Consider the following 24,237-nt stretch of genomic DNA (forward strand, 5'->3'; position numbering starts at 1 on the left):
TGAGAAAGGGAGTGAAGAGGAAAGGGAAGGGGAGAAGAAAGAAAAATGTCAGAAGAGAGGAAAGATAGAAGGCAGAGAGGCAGGAGGAAGCAGGGACAGTGGAAGAAAGGAAGGGAGAAAATAGGATGGGGAAGAAGACTGGAAAAGAAGAGGAAGGGAGGAAGGAAAGGAAGAAGGTGAGAAGGAACTGTTAGAGGCTTTTAAAAACTTTCTAATGCACCAAGCAAAATATTTTGAAAATTTCGACAACACTTCTTTTTATATAGTTACTGATGACATGGAGCTGGGGCGCTGTTTGAATCACAAATTGCATGCTAATGGCCTAATTCATAAACCATTGACATTCTTTATGAGTCCTTAGCATTCAGAGATGAAGAATTTGTGTTCAAAATATAATTTGCATTGCAAAATTCAATAATTTAGTTTCTCATATTCATTAATGCCTAAAACCACAACACATAACTTATCCCATTCCAAATCCCTCCTCAGGACACTGGAAAAAGGAGTGCTGCAGCTGGGAAATCAAGTACGGCTTTTTATGGCCACTACGGCACCGTGCTGAGGATGCTCACAGGAGAAGCCAGGCCGCTTCATCTCTAGAGTGGCTTCTAAAGGGTCCTGCTGCGGTGCAGCACCAGTGCCCCTCAAGCCTTCCCAATCTCGGAAGCACCATCTGAGGCCATATGCTGCTTGACGCAATGTTCCTTTTCCAGGAAAACAGTGGAAGATGCAGTTAAATGGCAAATGTCACGTGCAGTATACAGTTGACTGGTGGGCAGGACACTAAGCTGCGCGACCTGTAGAGTTCTCAGAGAACTACCGATGGGACTGCTGAATGACCCACGGGATACTAACTGGAATGCACCGTGGAACATCCAGAACTGCTGTCAGTCAGATACTTTATGCCAAAAGCTGTGGGGATGGCCTGTGAACTAGAGATGTGCGCAGATGCCTCTGTTACAAGATAGGAATTCTGTTTCACATATATGATGGAGTAAGTTGGGTTCATAATATTTCTACCTATTTTTTGAAAGGAGGAAGGCTTCATTTTGGTTCACATACTGACTGAAGCCATTGTAGTGGGGAAAGGCATCGTGATGAGAGCAGCGTGAAGCCAGGACAGCAGAAGCATGAGGGAGCTTGCTCACGTCAGCCAGATCAGGACACAGAGGTGGGTTATAAATCTTAGGCTCTCCCATCAGGGAACCATTGTCCCCACTCCCTAAGACTCCCACAAACTAGCAGACACCACCAGCTAAGGACCAAGTATTCCAAAACACGAGCCTCCATAGTGCACTTTCTATCCAAACCATGCCATTTGTTTCTGATACCCACTCATTCATGGTCACCTCATAACACAAAACACATCCAGTCTGACTCTCAACATCCCCACCACGCAAAAGTCCAGTCTCTCATGAGAGTCAAGGCAGTCTACTAACTGGAGCCTCTGTAAAAGAAAAAAAAAAAAGAAAAACCAAGGAGCAGTTACATACCACCAGAGGCACAAAGTAAACTATCATTTGTGAACAGAGGAGGAATGGGAGGATAGCAAAATAAGATCAGATCAAAGAAAGACCAAAAAATGCGGCAGGGAAACACCAAATCCTGCAGCAAAGTGTCCAGCATCTGAGGGTTGTGACCTCATCAACTAAGCTCTAGTGGACTTGAGTTGTTGAGTTGGGCATAAAGCACCTACTATTGTGCTCCTTGGAGGAGAGTCAGCCCCAAAAGGCAAAGTCCACATACAAGGACATGTTCAGACATCGCTGCTGCAGCTGCTGCCCACAGAGGGCATGGGGCGAAAGCCACCAAGCCTGCCTCACACTCAGAGCCTCTGTGAAACCTGGATGTGACTCTCACTTTGATATTTGCTCGACTTTTTTCTCCCTCTGTCCCTGCAAACTCAGCAGGCTCACAGCCGTGAGGGCGAGTCATTCATCAGCAAACCTAAAATATTTATTGTGCATATTTTAAAGGCCAAGGTGCTATATCATCATGCTCTGCCCAAATGGGGACAAGGTTTCACAGCACTGATGACTAGGATGAGGATGTGTCAGACAGAATCGCAGGCAATTAATCCGTGCAAATGAGACTCTTCAAGAGGGACTGGAGGACTCACTTCAGCACCAGAGACAAGCCAGCCCCTAATGACCACATTAAAATTTAACACGATTTGCTTATTTTAAGGAAGCAGAATTCTTCATGCCCTGCATAGTCATCCTTGACCCTGCTCCCATAGGGAGAACAGGAGAGGCCATGAACGAAAGGTGTAACACTGCTTTGATGGTGAATATTGAGTCAAATATATATTTTTTTTAATTTAGAGAGAGAATTGGTGCACTAGGGCCTCGCCACTGTAATAGAACTCCAGATGACCCCCTGTGTATCTGGCTTATGTGGATCCTGGAGAATTGAGCCTGGGTCCTTTGGCTTTGCAAGCAAGTGCCTTAACCATTAAGCCATCCTTCCAGCCCCGTGCTGCCCCTTTTGATGGACTACTCCATCTCTATCAAAGGAAACAGGGATGGGAGCCAGTTAGAGAAACTTTGTGGATGTAGGTGCCTTGAAGTGCTCTTTCTTTTTCAGGAACATAAAGAGAAGGCTGGAGAGAGGGCTTAGCGATTAAGGTGCTTGACTTCAAAGCCTAAGGACCCATGCTGAACTCTGCAGATCCCGCATAAGCCACGCACACAAAGGTGAGACAGGGGACACATGCATCTGGAGTTCGTTTGCATTAGCTAGATGCCCTGACACACGCATTCTCTCTCTCTCTCTCTCTCTCTCTCTCTCTGTCTCTCTTTCTCCCTCTCTCTCTCTCTCTCTCTCTGTCTCTCTCTTTCTCTCTCTCTCTCTCACACACACACACATCTCTGCCTCTTGTTCTCTCTCTCTTTCTCAAATAAATAATTAAAAAATATTTTTAGGGCAGGAGACAGGGCTAGCAGCTAAGACACATGCCTGTGAAGCCTAAGGACCCAGTTTCAATTCTCCAGGTCCCATGTAAGCCAGAATATGGTGGTGCATGCGTCTAGAGTTCGTGTGCAGTAGCTGGAGGCCCTGGCACACCCATTCTCTCTCTGCCTCTCTGTCTGTCTCAAATAAATCTTTAAAAATATTTTTTTAAAAAGGGGACAGCATGAGCCGGGCGTTGTGGCGCACGCCTTTAATCCCAGCACTTGGGAGGCAGAGGTAGGAGGATCGCCGTGAGTTCAAGGCCACCCTGAGACTACAGAGTTAATTCCAGGTCAGCCTGGACCAGAGTGAGACCCTACCTCAAAAAACCAAAAAAAAAAAAAAAAAAAAGGGGACAGCATGCATTAATGTTTGATGGGTTGAGGGGGAGGCAACACTGACGAGCAAGGTTATGGTTGGAGGAAATCCTAAGGCCATCAGACTCCTCATTTACAAATCTATAAATTTACTCAGCCCACGGTCAACACTGGATTCATGCAGTTACATCATCATCACTGTCCTTATTACTGTTGCCATGGTTATATCTGTACAACATGCTAACGATCATGGGATTTGGGCAAATCTCCAAGAGGCCTATACAATGGAATTATTTGTACCTTCCCAGTAGGGTTCTTGAGGAAGCTAGACAAGATAATGTGTGCTCAGCACTTGGGTCCGGGGCCAAAGTCTGCAGAGGTTACTCATCACTGTCACCAACTTCATCGTCCTCATCATCTGTAGGTCAGGATTTCCAGGGAACTAAGGCTATTGCTCTGGGGAAGTAGTAATGTTGGGGATGTAGGTAATGAGAGTGTCATCTGGTTGTCTGCTCTGCCTTGTCCCTACACTTGATCTTAGCCAAAAGGCCAAGAAGTGACATCTGTTGAGTTTCTGATCCCCTCTGTGCCTCAACATTCCCCATGAGTAAACTGGAGGTAAGTCTACAGCTGCATAGTTCATTCACATTGTGCTGAAATGAAATGTAATCATACATGCTAAGTTGCGTGAAAGGTTAAAAAGTGCTATATAGGGCTGGAGGGATGGCTTAGCACTTAAGGTGTCCATCAAAGGACCCAGGTTCGATACCCAGGAAATACATTAGCCAGGTGAACAGGGGGCACATGCATCTGGAGCCCTGGTGTACCCATTCTCTCTCTGTGTCTCTCTCTCCCTCTCTCTCTCTCTCTGTCTCTCTCTCTCTCTCTCTCTCTCTCTCTCTGTCTCTCTCTCTCTGTCTCTCTCTCCCTTTCTCTCCCTTTCTCTCCCTCTCCCTCTTTCTCTCTGTCAAATAAATAAATAAAAATAAACATTTTTAAAGTGCTATATAAGGGCTGCCGAGATGGAGATATAATTAAGGTGCCTAACTGCAAAGCCTTTGGGTCCAGGTTTCATTCCCCAGTACCTGTGTAAAGGCAGATGCAAACGATGGAAAATACATCTGGAGTTCGTTTTCAGTGTCTGCAGGCCCTGGAGTACCCATTTTCTCTCTCTCTCTCTCTTTCCTTCTCTCTCTCCTTTCCTTTTCTCTCTCCTAAGTAAATGAACAACATATATATGTGCTATACAAAATGGGGAACATATTGTTTATGAAGTAGAGGAAAATTTTGCACTATTATTTTGATTCTTCTAGAAGTCAGATAGCAGATGAATCTGAAAAACATCAAATAAGAGTGAAACAGGGATCTCCAGAACCCGGAGCTTCCTTGGGATTCTCTTTTCTTTCTTCTTCTCACAGTCTTTGCTGAAAGACATTTGAAATGAAGTTAATAATTGAAACATAATGAATAACAGCAGTTTAGGGTCCATAGCACAATCAAATTGCCAGTTTATTACTTTTTTAATAATATTTGCTGAGTATTAATAATATTGAAATAATGCAAGAAGATCATGGGGAATAAATGAAATGGATCACTTGTCCAGGAGACAGGATTTCAAAGCAGAAGGCACTGCTCTCATGAGCTCAGTGATGAATGCAACAGTGCAAAGAACCCTTCAGTGTGGGAACATCACCTGTAAGTTTTGTTTCCTGCATAATTCACATCTGGTCAAATAAAGACAAAAGCACTGGAGACTCACCAAGTGCAGAGCCCTATCATCACGGATGCACTTCCGGGAGTCTGTGGAGCACAATGCGAGAGAAAGTTCCAGATCTAGGAAAGCTCGGAGCAGGGTCAGGCTGGCTCTTTGCTCGAGGCCCTTCTGCTCTGGAGTCTCCTTGGTCTTCAGCATGAAATGAAAGACAAGAAGCCGGTGGTGGTGCACACCTGTGATGCCAGCAGCGAGCAGGCTGAGGCAGGGGAGCGTGGTGTGAGGCCTCTCTGGGCTACATAAGAAGTTCAAGGGCAAATGAACTACATAGAAAGATGATGTCTCAAAAATAAGTGAAGGCCAGGCTTGGTGGTGCACGCCTTTAATCCCAGCATTCAAGAAGCAGAGGTAGGAGGATTGCCATGAGTTCAAGGCCACCCAGAGAGTATATAGTAGATTCCAGGTCAGCCTGGGCTGGAGTGGGACCCTATCTTGAAAAACCAAAAACAAACAAACAAATAAATAAATATAAAAATAAATAAGTGAATAATGAGATACCATGAAAATAAAGCCGGGGTAGAGAGATGGCTTAGTGGTTAGGGCACTGCCTGCAAAGCTAAGGACGGAGGTTTGCTTCCCCCATACCCATGTAAGCCAGATGCACATGGTGGCACATATGTCTGGAGTTTGGTGGTGGTGACTAGAGGCCCTGGTACACCCATTCTCTCTCTCTCTCTCTGTCTCATAAATAAATACTAATTAATCCAACTAAAATACTTAAAAATCCAGAGTGCTTTGTATTCAAAGTCAACTTGACAGATCTAGAATCCGCTGGGAAATTGGCTTCTGGGCATACCTGTGAGGGAGTCTCTGTATTAGATTAACTGAGGTGGGAAGACCCACCTTAATTCCAGGTGACGCCTTTACATAGGTCAGTGTCCTGAGCTGGGAAAGGAGAGAGCTGGCTGAGCACCAGCATTTATTACTCGCTGCCTGTGGACTGAGTGCTTCAAGACCCCGCTACCATGCCTTGAAATACCATGAAAATAAGGGCAGGAAAGAGAGATGGCTTAGTGGTTAAGGCACTGTCTGCAAAGCCTAAGGACCGAGGTTCACTTCCCCAGTACCTATATAAGCCAGATGCACATGGTGGCACATACGTCTGGAGTTTGGTGGTGGTGACTAGAGGCTCTGGTACACCCATTCTCTCTCTCTGTCTTTCTCTCTCTCTCTCTCTTTCTCTCTGTCTCATAAATAAATGCTAATTAACTCAACTAAAATACTTTAAAATAAAAATAAATGTAATGGGGCTGGAGAGATTGCTCAGTGGTTAAAGGCACTTGCTTGCAAAGCTTGATGACTCAAATTCAATTTCCCAGTACCCACATAAATCCAGATGCACTGAGTGGATCATCTCTGTCTGAAATTCGTTTGTGGCAGCAGGAAGCTCTGATGCACCCATACTCAGTCTCTCTTGTCTGCCCCTCTCTCATTCTCTCCCTCTCTCTCTCTCCCCCTCAAATAAATAAATAAAATATTTAAAAATAAATAAATAAATGGTAAGGACATGAAAAGGGACAAACAGAGTGGACTTCTAAGCCCCTAGTTGTTCATCTATAAGAACCCTTTTTAAGCCAGGCATGGTGGTGTGTGCTTTTAATCCCAGCACTCAGGAGGAAGAGGTAGGAGGATCACCATGAGTTCAAGGCCACCCTGAGACTACATAGTGAATTCCAGGTCAGCCTGGACCACAGCGAGATCCTGCCTCAAAAAACCAAAAAAAAAAAAAAAAAAAAAAATAGAACCCATTTTTTTTTATTTTTTTAATGTGTATATGGTATGTGTGAATGTGTGGGGCACACATATGTATCAGTCTTTCACCTTGTTAAAAAAAAAAAAAAATATATGGTCTCTTGCTTTAGCAGGACTCAGCCATACTAGGCAGCCAGCAAGTCGACCCTCCGCTCCCCAGTGTTGGCATTACAGATACATGCTACCATGCCTGGCTGTAACGTGGTTGCTGGGGATCTGACTGAACTCAGGGCCTCATCCTGGTCTAGCAAACATGTCACCAACTGAGCCACCTCAACAACCCTCTCATTATATCATTTCTCACCCCCAGTGACTGTATGTTAAGAAAGCTCTTCATAGAAGTGTGTGTGTGTGTCTGTCTGTCTTTGTGTCTTATCATATGCTCTGAGAACTTGAAGGGACTGACCATCTTTGTCCATACAATGAGAATGTTAACCTGGAGGAAGGCTTTCCACCTTGGTATCACAACATTGGGGTGACAGCCTGCAATGCGGGGAGCCATGGAGAATTATCACTAAGATAACAACAGTGGTGAGGTCTGTCATGTGTTCCTAAACCACATTTGTGGACCTGATGACATTGCTTAGCAGGTGACAGCACCTGCTACACAAGCATTAGGACCTGACAGGGCCCAATTTGCCCTGAGTTCAATTCCCTGACACCTATAAAATGCTAGACATAAACACACACACCTGCCATCCCAGTCCTGTAGGAGGCAGACAAGAGAATCAGTGGGACTCACTGTACAGCCAGTCTGGCCAGAAAACAAAACTCAATGAAATGAAGTGGAAGAATAATAGACATGGGCCTTCCACTAGCCTCTGGCCTCTACAAATATCTGCACGTGTTCATGTACTACAAATGCACACAACCACACATGCTATATACACACGACAAACACACACACACGTGCATGTACTCAAGGGTGACGCTGGCAAAACTTTTCTTTCTCCTTGTGGTCATGCCCTTTCTCACCCAAGGCCACATCTTATGCATTTGCAACGTGTTTGACACTGAGCTGAGGGATTGAGAACCTCCAAAGACGGGGACCTGCAGCTGAGTGCTGGGGACCATCATTGACCATGGCCAGGTCACCCATCCCCAGCTGCTTCCAAAGCAGAGTAGATGTGATGGGCTGGTCATTTCTTTGTTTTTGTTGTTGTTATTGTTTTTTTAATTTTTTTCAGATTTTTATTAACTTCCACGATTATAAAAAATATCCCTTGGTAACACCCTCCCTCTCCCCACTTTCCCCTTTGAAACTCCATTCTCCATCATATCCCCTCCCCATCTCAATCAGTCTCTCCTTTATTTTGATATCATGATCTGTTCCTCCTGTTATGAAAGTCTTGTGTAGATAGTGTCAGGCACTGTGAGGTCATGGATATCCAGGCCACTTTGTGTCTGGGGGGAGCATGTTGTAAGGAGTCCTACCCTTCCTTTGACTCTTACATTCTTTCCGCCACCTCTTCTGCAGTGGACCCTGAGCTTTGGAAGGTGTGATACAGATATTGCAGTACTGAGCACTCCAGTCACTTCTTCCCAGCACCATGATGCATTCCGAGTCATCCCAAGGTCATTACCATCTGAAAAGAGAAGATTCTCTACCAAAAGTGAAAGTAGCATTAATATAAGGGTGTGAACATTAAGAGAAGTACTTACTGGGCAGTTTGATAAGCATACTATATACATTTCTAAACAAAGGTAGTGCTTCCTTTGCTCTGGCTATGAGAGTTGAACATTTTTAATTTTTCTCCCAATATAAAGTCAAACTGCTAATAAAGTACCACCTTGACAACCAATGCTAAAATGTTCATAAACATCTTTCCTCAACTAGACACCAATACACAGGAGCAGATTCCATTTGACATGCACATGGTGACATCATACTCTGGTTTCCTTCCTCATGTTATTCTACAATAGGAAGTTCTTCCAGCACAACATAGCCTTGTGAACTCTTCCTACTGTGGTGATTTCTTGTTAGTAATTCACCATAGACATCTGGACCACTATCCCAAAGAAGCTGCGAAAAAGAAAAGAAAACTTCGTGGGTGGCGAAAGTGCACGATCTCTAAGGTAGGTTAAGTGTGAACAGCAAGGTTGAAGAAGAGCACTATTTATTTCACTCCCATTTGTGGAAAAAACTTAAGGGAGTCAATGGAGGAAATGAGAGAAGGAGGGAAAAGGGGAAGCAAACTACAGGGAAAAGAACCCTGACCTTGGTTATATGCTTTCCTACTCCTAAATGCCCATATGAGCAGGCCAGCCAGACACCTCTTGGCATTTCTTGTCAAATCTGGGCAGAGTGATCTTCCTGCTTCCATCCAGGGTGATTTGTATTCAAAGTCAACTTGACAGATCTAGAATCCGCTGGGAAATTGGCTTCTGGGCATACCTGTGAGGGAGTCTCTGTATTAGATTAACTGAGGTGGGAAGACCCACCTTAATTCTAGGTGACGCCTTTACATAGGTCAGCGTCCTAAGCTGGGTAAGGAGAGAGCTGGCTGAGCACCAGCATTTATTACTCGCTGCCTGTGGACTGAGTGCTTCAAGACCCCGCTACCATGCCTTCTCCCACCATGATGAACACTAAGCAGAAATAAACCCCTCCTTCATAAAAAAAAAAAATGTGGAAGCAAAGAGGGAGATTGCTTACACATATTTCCTCCTAAGGGAACTCCAAGAACTGATGATGCTGTCTGCTTCTGGAAGAAAAGCTAGGGGACAGGGATCTGAGGCAGAGAGAGGACACCTCCCTCTCTCTTTCTCTCTCACTCCCTCCCTCCCTCCCTTTCCCCATATTTCTCTTTCTCAAATTAATAAATAAAATATTTTAAAAATAAAATAAAAAGAGGAAGGAAATTTGAACCATACAATTAGACTAATTCAGAGTGTGCAAGTGGGCATGCCTAAATGTGTATGTGCTCTGCAGTAGGGGTGCAACACAATCAGTAGAATGTTTTCCTAGCATTCCTAAAGCCCTGAGTCCAACCTCCAGCACCCCATCAACCAGGCTTGGTAGTGAACACCCAAACCCGAGCACTGCAAAGATGTAGGTAGAAAGACCAGGATTTTAAGATTCTCCTTGGCTACTGCGGTGTTCTGAACGCAGTGTCCCCATAGCCTCAGGTGTTTGTGAATAGGCTCACACTTAGTCCCAGCTGCTGAAACATTTGAGAGGCAGAGCCTTGCTGGAGGAGATGTGTTGCTGGTGGAGGATCCTGGGTTGATTAGTCTCACCCATCACGTGCCTCAAGCTAAAATTTTCCCTTGAAACTGTAAGCCTGAAAGAAAACCTTTCCTCCCATAAGTTGCTTTTGGACAAGTATTTTGTCCCAGGAGTGAAAATGTAATTGTTACAGCTAACATAGGACATTGGAGGCCATCCTTGGGACACTTTCTCAAAAAGAAAAGTGTACTGTGTTTACATTTTTTATGCTTTATTACATACCCACATATAGTTTTAATACAATGTATAAGTTGTGGTAATATTGAATTAAAATTATTCCATTTATAACGTTTATTTTTTATTTCTCTAAATATAGTTCATCACTATGTCCCCAGTTCCCAGCTGAACCCCTGCTATATATGGAATTGCTTAGTAAACTTTTACCAAGTAACTTGGATAAATGAAGTCTGGTTGTTACGGTATTAAGCCTGTGAGTTTTATTTTGTCATAGATACTTACACTGTTTTTAAATTTGTGTTTTCTGTTACAATCTGAGTGTCACAAGAACATAGAGAGAAGAACAAAGTCCTCCTTGTGCATGGTGGCAGACGTTTGAAGTCGCTTGAAAACTATAGTCACCAGGGTTCTCTAGAAAAACTGAACCCAAAAGGGTGAGTGTATATTATAGGCAGAAATTATCTTTTTAAAATGTGTATTTATTTATTTATTTTCAAGGAGAGAGAATGGACACATCAAGGACTCTAGCCATTGCAAACATCTCCAGATGCATGTGCTATCTTGTGCATCTGGCTTACATGGGTTCTGGGGAATTGAACCTGGGACCTTTGACTTTGCTGACAAGTACCTTGACTGCTGAGTGATATCTCCAGCCTAGAGGGGAATTATTATTTTTATTAGTATGTACTCAGTGAATACAGTCAATTTGGTACCATTGTTAGCCTCCTCCCTGTCCTCCCCCCACCCCCCGCACAGGGACCCTCCTAGTTGGGGAATATGGGTCGTGCATTGTGGGGCTAGCCATCAGTTATGGGGAGGAGGCAATGTCTCTGTGTATCATAACCCACCGTGTGGCTCTGACATTCTTTCTGCCCCCTCTTCTGCTAATTTCCCTGAGCCATGTTGGGTTTTTATTTTATGTCTGCTTCAGTGATGAGGTTCCAGAGGGGAATTATTAACTGGCTTACATGATATGGGCTGGTGATCCAGTAATAGCTATCTGGAGGCTGCAGAGGCAGAGAACCCAGTAGCTTCCCAATCTGCCATGCGGGATGCCTCAGCGGTCCCAGTAAGGAGCTGAAAGCATGAAAGGTCCCTAAAGAGCTGTTGGTCTTCAGACTACACTGGCAAGGTCAAGGAGGCTGGGTCCCAACAGCAACAAAGGATACCTACGACAACACAGATGCACTTAGCAACAGGAACAAAGGCAAGCAGGCATGCAAATAGCACTGTTGTCCCATGGATCTCTTCACATGTGGACATCTACTAGAAGGTTCCCGTCATTCCGGGGGAAAATCTTCCCCTCTCAGTTAGTCTTTCCTGGAAATGTTCTCATAGCCCAACCCATACACAGTTCTCTCAGTTGATTCCAGATCCCATAGTTGACAGTCAAGATGAACTGTCCTTGGAAGATTCCATTCAAGATCTTTTCAGCTGATCTGATCCAAAATTTAGGACAGAATCTATAATACACAAGACTAAAAATTCGTGTCCTCTGAGAAGGAACTGGGAAGTGGTGAGATTAGAAGGGACAGTAGTGAGAGGCTGTTGAGAAGCCAGGGACCCCAGGCCCCTTGCAGGAGGGGGACCCTCTGCTGAGTGCTGCCAGGCTGGGACACAGCGCACCCTAAAGAGAGGACTATTCCCCCAGGCTCCATCTCAACAGCAGTAGGGGTCCAACCGGTTCTCAGCCTATCCCTCATGCACATGCCCACTGCTCACCTACCTACCCCATCTAACAAATCCTTTTGTCCTACATATTCATGCCATTGGTTCTGCTCCTCTAGAGAACCTCAGAACACTGAATGTGGACTTCATTAAGAGGAATAAGACTATAGTCTCAAGACAGAACCACCCTGGGAAACACCAAATTATATCTGAGGCAAAAGAAGATGGAACTATTTTGCAACCAATTAAAAGTTCAGATGCCAGCTGGGCGTGGTGGCACATGCCTTTAATCCCAGAACTTGGGAGGTAGGTAAGAGAATCACCATGAATCCAAGGACACACTAAGACTACATAGTGAATTTCCAGTCAGCCTGAGCTACAGTGAAAATCTACCTCAAAAAAAAAAAACAAAAAAAAAGAAAAGAAAGATGAGAGAAAGAAAGAAAGAAAGAAAGAAAGAAAGAAAGAAAGAAAGAAAGAAAGAAAGAAGGAAAGAAAGTTCAGATGAGCTAGATATGTTGGTGCACACCTACAAGCCCAGCACTTGGGAGGTGGGGACATGCATGTGTGCAGGAATTCAAGGCTAACCTCAGCTACATAGCAGGTTTGAAGACAACCTGAGCTACATGAGATCCTATCTCAAAAAAGGAGAGGAGTGGGAGAAAGAGGAAAAAGAAATAATTCAGAGACAATATAGCTAATAGTTCCATGTAGGAAAGAGGTCTCAACCAAGCAGTGGTTTTTGAGGGGATGCATGGTGTGTGTGTTTGTGCATGTGTTTATGTGTGGGTGAAAATGCACACATGCCGTGTGTGGCAGAGGTTAGAGGACAACTTTAGGCACTGGTCCTCCGAGGGGCTTTCATTGTTCACCTCTGTGTTCACCAGGCTGACTCACATGCTTCTGAAAAAATCTTCCTGTCTCTGCCTCCCTTCTCCCAGCTGGCTGGAACGCTGGAATTACACACATCAGCTGCAGCATCCTGCTTTTACATGGACTCTGAGCATTTGATCTCAGGTACTCACAACAATGTGGCTTTATCCATTGAGCCATCTCACTAGCCCTGGAAAATGGCTTTTACTTTGTTTTCTTTGCCTTGCCCTTGCCCTTGCCCTTGCCCTTGCCCTTGCCCCCGCCCCCGCCCCCGCCCCCGCCCCCGCCCCCGCCCCGCCCCGCCCCGCCTTGCCCTGCCTTGCCTTTCCTTACCTTGCCTTGCCTTGCCTTGCCTTGCTTTGCTTTGCTTTGCTTTGCTTTGCTTTTGAAGTAGGGTCTCACGCTAGCCCAGGCTAACCTGGAACCCACTCTGTAGCCCAGGCTGACCTCAAAGTCACAGTGATCCTCCTACCTCAGTCTTCTGAGTGCTAGGATTAAAGACAATACACTTCCACACTCTGCTGAAAGTGGATTTTTGAACCAATTCTTCCTTCTGCTATAACAGGAAGCCATGTTCTAGCAGTGCCACGTCTTAAATATACTTGACCCTTCAGAAAATAATTAATTGTGTCAGTTTTAGTAATGTTTTAAAATATATATCAGAAATGTGACATGATTGAAAAATGGCAGTCTGTCGTAATGAAAATTTCATTCCCGCCAACAGTAAATGAAAGAGCTGCGAGAACCCAATGTGGGTCATTCAGCCCTACTCGGCAGTCTGTGTGGGAGGTTGCCTGGCAGAGGCTCCACTTGAGAAAGGGGGAAATTCTGGAAATCTGTAGGACTCCAAAGATAGTCTCAGACAGGAGGCCATCAGCCACCAGGAGATGGCCAGAGAAGTGGCATGATGCCCAAACATGGACACTAATTAGGACTTGGGGCTGCCTCACTGTGGGCTTTCTCCAGGACAGCGTGGCAGTTAGAAAAAAGCACTTTGATCTTGGTTTGAAGCCAAATGGCACTTGTCCTACTGGGAGGGGGCATCTGGTATAGATGTTGAGAACACTCCAGGCCAGGGCTCCCTTGCCCAAGGAGGTGAAGCCCACAGCAACTCCCACGTCTGCCGCTATGGCTCCCATTTCAGAATCTCACTCCAGCTTCAGGGTCCAGTCCCAAGCTCTACATCTAGACCTCTAATGACACTTTATTTGCTATTCTTTTCCTTAACAGCTTGCAACAGATACCTTATCCTAACCTTGGTTACAAATAACCTAGTCGTATCTATTTCCTATTTGTAAAGAAATCTAAAAAGAAAACAGATGTTTTGATGTACACATATAATCCCAGCATCCGGGAGGCTGAGGCAGAAGGATTGTAATTGGGAAGCCAGTTTGGACTGCATTGCAATATCTTGCCTCAAAAAAAAAAAAAATCTAAGGACTGGGAATGTAGCTCGGCTGGTACAGTGATTGCCTAGCATGCGCAGAATCCTGGGTTTGACCCCAGCACCACATATACTGCATGTGTGGTGCACACCTGTAATACAGTGCTTGCAAAGCAAACCCAAAAGGATCAGATGCTCCTGACATCCTTGCCTCAAGAGATCCTGTCCAAAGAAAAAACTCTGACAGGAACAGTGGTGGTGTCCACTGGCCCTCTAAGCGAGAACTTGATGGATGTATGCAACACTGATAATAAAAGTAGAGTAATTAGGGCTGGAGAGATGGTTCAACAGTTAAAAGCACTTGCTTGTAAATCCTGAGAGCCAGGGTTCCAGTACCTACATCAAGCCAGATGTACAAAATGGTGCAGAGTCTGGAGAGTTGGCAGCAACAGGAGGCCCTGGAATGCACATTCTCTCCCCCCCCCCATTCTCTCTCTTCCCCCTTTGCAAATCAATAAATATTTTTAAACATAGCATGTCAGGTATTATTATTTATTTTTATTTATTTATTTGAGAGAAAGAAAGAAGCAGAGATGGAATGGACACTCCAGGGTCTACAACCTCTACAAACTAACTCTGGACACATGTGCCACCTTGTGCATCTGGCTTACATAGGTCCTGGGGAATCAAATTTGGGTACTCTGGATTTGTAGGCAAGTACCTTAACCACTAAGCCATTTCTCCAGCCCAAAAAATAAATAACTATTTTGAAAAAAAATTGGAGTAACTGCTTTTGTTTGTGCTTACACATCTATCATTTCTCTGCATTGGAAATTTTCAAATTCCTCTTCTGTAGTTCTTGATAAAATATATACTAAGCCGTGGACTACAGCCACTCTTCCGCTGTATAACATTGCCATCCAAGGTTGTTGTTAATCCCAAGTCTGTTCCTGAAAAACATTCATCTTCCATCTGGGGTTTACAAAGGGTCATCTCCTCTCCCTGTCAACTGAAGCAGATATTCAGAAATGTGAAGTGCAGGGTTGAGGAGACAGCTCATGGGTAAAGCACTGGTCACACAACATGAGAACCCATGTAAAGCCAGATGCCTGGAGTGAGCATCTGTAATCCCAGCACACCTGCAGCAGGTGGGGATGGAAGCAGGAGGATCTGCCAGAAGCTCACCGGCTACCTAGTCCAGCAAAGGCAGCGGTGAACAAAGAGAGGCTCCGCCTCAAGTGAGGTGAAAGGTGAGGACTGACCTCCAGAGCTGTCCTCTGACCTCCACACGCACTGTGGTACGTGACACGCACACGCACACACACACGCACACGCACATGAAGGAGGAGGCCGACAATGATGAAGAGAAGAAATAACCAGGATGAAGGGACCAGGGCAAGAGCATGGGACTGGAGCCTGGCGGGCACTTTGAGGACACTGGGAAATTTCCACCCAGAATCACCCCAGACTCAACTAACTCCTCAGTGCTCCCGGCTCCTCCCTAAATCCTCCCTCCACACCACAGTGTAGCAAACCTCATCTTCCGAGGCCAGATTGGAATGCCAGAACGGATGGAGATTAATCAGAGAATAATACAAACTGCCGCTTATCATCACTCATATGTTTGACATAATTACCCTACGAGCAACATGAAAATGTTATACTGTAATAACTCCCAGCCAAGAGGAAGAGCGGCACTGCTGATAACATGAAAAGGGAGAAGAATGCTGAACAGAGCCCATCGAAAAGTTTTAATTAATTTTCCCCCTTCCAGCATAATTGATGTCAGTTCAAGCATCAGTGTTTCCCGGGTGCTTGGCCTAGTCACAGAGAAATTTAGGGCTGATGCAGACTGTCTGAAGAGCAAAGCTGTGCCCTGGTGGAGAACTAAGGAGAGACAATATAATGGGTATTTCTGAATCTTTAAGCACGTTATTTAGGCTGGGTTACTTTTTCCATGGAAAATTCTTCCATAGCTCCCTGTTGCCTGCCCTATGATGCCCACAGAGCAAGACCCTCTGGTGTCACTAGGAAGTCTTCACGGGCCTGGCACTGGCTTGCTGGCCTCAGGTATGATTACAAATACCTGACAGGAAGCAGCTTAAAGGAAACAACAGCTGCTCTTGGCTTGCAGTTTCAGGGGATGCAGTCCATCGGGGTGGGGCAGGCATGGCAGGGGAGGATGAGGGGGCTGGACACATTGTATCCACCATCAGGAAACAGAGAGTAAACAGAAAGTGCCGCCAGGCTGTCAAAGCCTAAGGCTCCTCTGGAACGTTTAGGAAATGAGGCCTCTAGGGAGGAAGCAGGTCTCTGGAGGTGAGCCCTATGGGGTATGACCCAACTCCCTAGCCTAAGCCTCCACCAGGATTCCTGGTTGGCCTCAGTGTGAGCAAGCTGCCTCAAGCTCCTAGCCCATGCCTTTCCTACCATGAGATGATGAGATAAAAAACACCTTTCTCTTGAAAATACTTAGTAGCAGAGCCCAGTAAGTTAAAAAGGAGACATAAAGGGTAGAGAAAGGAAGGGAGGGGGATACTTAATAGGTTGATATTGTATATATGTAATTACAATGATTGTGATGGGGAGGTAATATGATGGAGAATGGAATTTCAAGTGGGAAAGTGTGGGGGTGGGGAGGGAGGGAATTACCATGGGATATATTTTATAATCATGGAAAATGTTAACAAAAATTAAAAAAAAAAAGAACTATGGAGGTAATAAAACTTCCAGCTGTCCCTATTAAAAAAAAAAAAAAAAAAAACCACACCTTTCTCGCTGCTCGCCTTGGGGAATCTGGGTCACCTGTGCTGCGGGAGGGTCGCCGTGCCTTTGGCTAGAGAGCTACTATGTCCTTCCTTGGAAGAGGAAAAGAAAGAACATAATAAGAAGAGGCTGGTTCAGAGTCCAAATTCCTACTTCATGGATGTAAAATGTCCAGTTGCTACATAATTACCACAGTTTTCAGCCATGCTCAGATAGTCAGTGCTGTGCTAGCCTGCAGGAGAAAAGGCAGACCCACAGCAGGCTTTCATTCAGGAGAAGACAACAGTAATGATCTATACAACTTGCTGAGTGTATGTTTTCTCACAGCAAGCCTTAAGTTCAGTTACTCTACCAAGGCCATTTAATGTTTGGTTTTGTGAGGTATGCCACATCGATCTCCTATTTTGGTGTCAGTTTTTCAATAAAGTTTTAATTATGAAAAAAAAAAACACCTTTCTCCCGTAAGTTACTTTTGTCAGCTGTTTTGCCTGCGGCATGAGAATAGTAACTGAGGCAGGGCTGATACCTGGACAAGGGTTCACTATATGTGTAGGTGTTCACAGCAAAGAAAGCAGGAACTGCTGAGCTTAGACGACATCAAATGATTGGCATTGCAAAAGAGCGTGTGTGACTTGTGGGTCTGTGGATGACTGACCTGTTGAGATGGGGAAGGACGGATCCTGAGACATGCAAAGGCAGGTGACACCCTATAGTTACTGCCTGAACCCTCTTGCACGTTGTCTGTGCTCAGAAATTTCGTGGTGGCTGTTTCAGTGCCAAGTGACTAAGAAAACACATCACAGCAAAAGTCATGGAAAGCTCAGTGATGCATTTAAATTTATTTGTACTTTTTTCAACCCAATCAAATCTACAGACGTTTGAAAAATAGCTTCCCCTGCAAAACATCCACTGTTCTCTTCTGAGATATGAATAAAATATGAGTGTGTCTCTCTTGTGCGGTTACTCTTACCACTAACGTCTTGGTGTTTTCTCTCTTCTTGGCATCATCTCTTGCGGTCTCCACAGTGAGCATGCCCACTATTGCTATGGGGGCTTCTCTCTGCATCAGAACTCCACGGTGTGTCTTCTCTCTTCTCTTTCTCACCATTCTCCATTTTCTTCTGTGTTCTCCATGAGAGTCTATGGGTGACCAGTTTTGAGTCGACATGCTTGGGTAGTCTTCTGGTCTTCAGGTCTCAGAATTTCCCACGGAGTCTTTAAACACAGTCACTGGATGCCACTCCAAGAGGGTCTAACCCAGCTGTCCATCTAATGTGGAACCTGAGGACATGCTCTTGTGTGTGTGTGTGTGTGTGTGTGTGTGTGTGTGTGTGTGCGCGCGCGCACGCACGTTCAGATGTGTGTGCCCCTTGCACATACACATGGAAACCAGAGAATGACATCAGGTGTGCTCTTGTAACACTTTTTGGTCTAATTTCCTTGAGATTGGCTGATGGATCCAGCAATGCACAAGTCTCGGGTACACACCTATCTCGGCACTGAGGTTACAAGTGCATGTGACCATGCCTAGCTTTTTATGTAAGAACTGGGGATCCAAAACAAGTCCTCGTGATTGTGCAGGAAACACTCTTCTTACCCAGTGAGTCATCTTTGTACACCACAACTTGTATTACTTATTATGTACTTACTATTTGCAAGCAGAGAAAGATAGAGAGAAGAGAGACAAAGAGAATAAGCATGCCAGGGCCTCAAACCACTACAAACAAACTCCAGATGCATCTACCACTCTGTGCATCTATCTTTATGTGGGACCTGAGGATTTGAACCTGGATCAGTAGGCTTTGCAGTCAGGTGCCCTAACTGCTTGGCCATCTCTTCAGCCCCCACAATTTGCATTTCTGACAACCTCCCCAGTCACATTGAAGCTGCTGGCTTGGGGCCACTGACCTGTGTCCTCCTTCCTCCTCCCCCCCCCCCATTCCGTTAGCACTTTGTACATAGGTTTACATGTTTTTTAACCTTTTCAAATTGTTTTTCTTTTTGTCTTTGGTCTTCTTTTAGAGGCAGGCTGTTCCTCTTGCCTCCACCTCCTGAGTTCTGGGATTATAGGTATGTTCCCCCACAACCACTCACCTTTCTTAGAATTTTCAAACCCATGGTTTCTTTAAAAAAAAAAAACGTGCAGGAAATGCATAAAACAATTACACAAAGAACATCCATGTTCATAAAAGCAGACAATCAACACTTGTATACTGCCGGGTGCTGAAAATGGACGGCACACATGGTACAGGGCACTGGGCTCACTTCAATCTAGCAAATAAACAATGTAGATCACATGCTTTGCCTCAAATCACCCCCTGTCAGGAAAGGTAAGCATCTATAAGTGAAAAGTCAAGGCTGTCATGTAATCAGTGCTGGGTTTTGTTTTTTTTTTCCCCGCAGTGCTGAGGATTGAACCCAGGACTACACACATGCTAGGCAAGTGCTCTATCTCCGAGATACACCTCCAGGCCCTTTTGTGATCACTGCGAACTATTTACATCAGAACATGTTTACATAAGACGAATGGCCATAATTCTATGTGAAGTGGAGCTCCAGAGCTGGGTCCATAACTCAGGGGCAGCACACTTGCCTAGCATGTTTAGTTCTCTGGATTCTATGCCCGCACTGCAAAAGTACAAAGTTCAATAAAATACTAAAATATAGTGGAGGGCTTGGGGAAATACTGAGTAACAGTGCTGGATACTAAAGCAGGAAGACCTGCTTTTAATCCCACCATCCCTATAAAATGCCAGGAGTGGCCATGAATGCCTGTAACCGCAGTGCTGAGGGGCAGAGACAAGAGGATTTCTGTGTCTCCCTGGTCAGCCAGTCCATCTACAAAACTGGAAGCTCCAGTTTCAGCGAGAAACTTTACCTCTAGGAAATGCAATGGAAGAGTAATAGAAGAGGTACCTAACACCCCCCCGGCCTCTGCACCATATGTGCACAGTTTACACATGTCTGCACACACACACACCACACATACCCACAGCACACATACTAGACAAACCAAACATAAATACAGTGGAACTCTGGCCCACTGTCTACAACAACAAGCCCTGAAAATTAAACAATTGTCTAAGGTGCTTAGTGTATGATGCCAGCCTGCTGTGTAGAAGTCAGAGCTGGAGAACCTTTGACCACCATGTCCAGTAACTGGCCATCAAAACAGTGACCCCCTGTAACAATCAGTCCTGAAAGTACAGGATTCAGACCAAGTAGAGAAGGCTAAGTATGTGTGTACCCATGCCAATCCCATCGTATATCCTGCTTCTAACTACCTAGGCCAACAGCCTCTACTCAGTGTATCCTTGATGCCTCACTCTCCTCCATGTGCTTTTTTTTTTTAATTTTTATTTATTTGAGAGCGACAGAGAGAAAGAGAGAGAAAGAGGCACATAGAGAGAGAGAGAGAATGGGCGTGCCAGGACCTCCAGCCACTGCAAACGAACTCCAGACGCGTGCGCCCCCTTGTGCATCTGGCTAACGTGGGACCTGGGGAACCGAGCCTTGAACCGGGGTCCTTAGGCTTCACAGGCAAGCGCTTAACCACTAAGCCGTCTCTCCAGCCCTCCTCCATGTGCTTTTGAGTCTCTGCCATACACAGGTGACACTGACTGACTCTCAAACCACAGCAAGCTCTCAATTAGTCTTTATTTCTAATGTTGCTTGAAGAAATGAGTGAAAGCCAATGTTTATGAGCCTTCTGGGCATCGATGAAGGATCATAGGTATTGAGACCCATTTAGATGCTTATTGGTTCTGTGGATAATGGCTGGTGTGTGTGTGGGCTCTCAGACTCTTCTGTAAGTCTGCAGGTTACCTTGTGGTCTTCAAGGAACTTTTGGGTGAAATGTGTCATGATTTTTACATTAAAGACACCACTGGAGGGGGAACAGAGAGACTGCTCAATGGATAAAGTGCTTGCCCCATGAGCATGGGGACCTAAGTTCGGATTCCCAACACCAACATAAAAGCAGGGTGTGTTAGTAGACTCGTAAAATCCCAACACCAGAAAGGAAGATAAAAGAGGGTCCCTAGGACTGTTGGCTAGCTAGTCTAGCTGAATCAGTGAGCTCTAGGTTCAGCAAGAGACCCTGTGTCAGAAAATAAAGTGAGGGCTGGAGAGATGGCTTAGCAGTTCAGGCACTTACCTGCAAAGCCCAAGGACCCAGGTTTGATTCTCCAGTACCCACGTAAAGCCAGATGCACAAAGTGGCACATGCATCTGGAGTTTGTTTGCAGTGGCAAGGAGCCTTGGTGTACCCATTCATTTCTCTCTCTCTCCTTACAAATAAATAATAAATAATTATAATAAATAAAAGTAGAGAACAACTGAGGAAGATAACCAATGTCAACCTCTGTCCTTCACACACATGTCCATGCAGGAGCACACACACACGTGCTGACACAAACATGAGCACACATACCTACATGCACACACACCACACCAGTGGAGCTCCCCATGTTGACATGTGCCTACAGCCCCAGTGCTCAGCAGGCTGAGTCAAGAGGATCACAAGCTTGAGACCAGCTCGACAGTGAGCCCCTGTCTCAAAAATAAAAAAATAAGTGAATGAGTGAATAATAATGACATCATGGGGGAGCTGTGTTGAAGATGAGAAGTAAGGAAAGACATGATTGCTAAGCCAGGGTTCCTTTACGATGAAGCCAGCCCTTGTTTCCACAAGGCTTTGCCTTGTCCTAAAATACATTCCTACTGTCCACAGAGAGTCATGTTTTCCTTTGTGACCACAAAGGAAGGTGTCATTGTCTTCCCAGGTCTGGAGCACCCTGTCCTGGCCTCTATGTGAAGTTGCAATGCAGTATTGAGCCATAATTATGGTTACTTAATTGGCAGGATAGACTTTCATCACACAGCCAGAGGGTCACAGCAAAGACCCTCTCTTAATCCGTGGCCCATCACGCTTTGGATCTAAACTTTGCTGTTTCATCCTCTAGCGCCTGGATTTGTTGGTGCTGTGGAAGTGATTCTCAGCCTGGGTGATAGAAATCCACAGAACCAGACTCTGGCCAGAATGTGTGAATCTCATGAGGAGGGGAAGTGTACACTAGACCTTCTGGACTGCTGGAATGGAGACAGCCAGAGAAACATCCTCTCCAAGCAAGAATTCAGAGGTCCTGAGTTTGAGTCCAAACTGTGGCACTTAATCACCATAGCAACAGTGGGTCCCAGACTGAGCAAGTATCTTAGCCACTCTGTTTGTAGAGTGCCTCATTTCTGAAAAGGGCATGATGTGTGTGGCTGTTCCTCAGAGTTGTAAAAGGACTTGTTTGTTTATTTATTTTTGGGTTTTTGAGGTAGGATCTCAGTCGAGCTCAGCCTGACCTGGAATTCACTATGTAGTCTCAGGGTGGCCTCAAGCTCATAACGATCCTCCTACCTCTGCCTCCTACCACTCTCCAGGCTTATAAAAGGACACATTTAGAGGGTTTGACCACGACCTTGATACACAACAAACTCTGAGAAATATGATGCAGGTTTCTGAAAACCCAGAAGCCCCTTTCTGATGGCTCATCCCCACTGCCAGCCAGATGAGATTTAGAACCACTATGGAGACACATCTCTGGGTGTGTCCGTGGGAAGTTACATAAAGAAGAAAAAACTACCCTGGTGACATCATCCCACAGGCTTGGGGAACTGAACAAAAAGGAGAGTGTGAAAAAAAATGTTAAACATGAGAGCGTGGAGCATCTCTCTGCTTCCAGACAGCAGAGGAAATGTGATGGGACCCCCTCAAACTGTAAGGCAAAACAAAGCCTCCTTCCCTCTCACAGTTGCTTTTGTCAGGTATGTTGTCAAAGCAACAGTATGAGGAACTCATACCAATTCTGTTGCTACCTAAGCCAGGGTCAACGGTTCCCAAATGGTCCCCAAAGTCCATAAGGGTCCCGGTGCTTTGGTCTCTTAATGTCTCCCTCAAGAACCTTGACACTTATTTTTTCTAATCGCCATTCCTTTCCCTGCTTGTGAAGTTTTAATAGCACAGGACTGTGTGTGTGTGTTGTGATTCTTCAAAGAGACACAAACCACTGTGTTCAAGATCACTTTCACCCCTCAAGAGCTCATACCTGAGCAAAGATGAAACCTTGTACGCATCTTTTTCTCCTGCCCACAAAGAAAGACATAAATGTTCACTGTGTATAAATGCACACATGCCTGAACTGGAGATGGCTCAGTCAGTGAAGAGCGTGCCTTGCAAGCATGAAGAGCCAAGTTCAATTCCCAGAACCCATGTAAGAGGCCAGGTGGGTGGCACAACCTTGTGATGCCAGTGCTGAGGATGCAAAGACAGGCAAATCCCTGGGGCTTCCAGTCAACCCAGTTGGGTGAGCTCTAGGCCAATGAGAGGCTCTGTTTCAAAGAGGAGTGGGTAGCTTACCTCGGGAACAACACCCAGAATTGTCCTCCTCACCTATGCACACATGCACAAGCACATGCGCCAGCACACACTCACGCGTACACACACGAATGTGCACACACGCACACGCGCGCTCACACAAAAAAGAATGCACAATGTATATGACAACCTAGCAAATTATTTTTAAATGAATAAATATTTTTTTAAATGCAGGACCTCAAAACAAAGCTACGTAAATGCAGAGAAAGAGAAAGGTCTGTATGTATTCATAAGGTTCAACCATTTGTTCCCAAGATCGCCTGTGTACATTGTGATAACCAGAAAGGGAATATATGCCATTGTGCATCTGTCCACACATGGGCAATGTAGTCACAGCAAGAAAAACAGTAAGCATCCGTCTATAAGCAGATTCATGTGTGTGTTTAGGAGTTGCTTAACAGTGGGCTTACTTGGCATAAGAGAACCTGGAATACTGCTGGGAATGGTGGCACATTCCTTTAATCCCAGAATTTGGGAGGCAGAGTTAGGATCACTGTGAGTTTGAGCCCAGCCTGAGACTTAATAATTCCAGGTCAGCCTGGGCTAGAGGGAGACCCTACCTTGAAACACCAAAATCATACATATCTCAAAGAACTTGGAGTACTGACCTGTCTCTCCACAGGCTGTCCCTCCACTGTGAGGAATCTTAACTCTGCTCCCTCTTCACATTCTGGCTCCCAGGGGTCTGAAGGCTCATGTCCCATGCCTGCCACACTCAAGATGTCATCTTCTCCTGGCCCATGCTTCCCTATGAGTGCTGAGCAGAACACCACGGATCACTGTTGATTTGCATTCTGAATGCAATGTCCCCTACAGGAAAACGGTGATTGTTGCAGAAATGATGCTATGTAACTTCTGAGTCCGGGTCACGAAAGACGACAGAGCCCAGCCATCGCAGGAGAGATGGGACCACTGACAGTGGTT

This window comes from Jaculus jaculus, chromosome 11, assembly GCF_020740685.1.
Source record: "Jaculus jaculus isolate mJacJac1 chromosome 11, mJacJac1.mat.Y.cur, whole genome shotgun sequence".
Lineage (NCBI taxonomy): Eukaryota > Metazoa > Chordata > Mammalia > Rodentia > Dipodidae > Jaculus > Jaculus jaculus.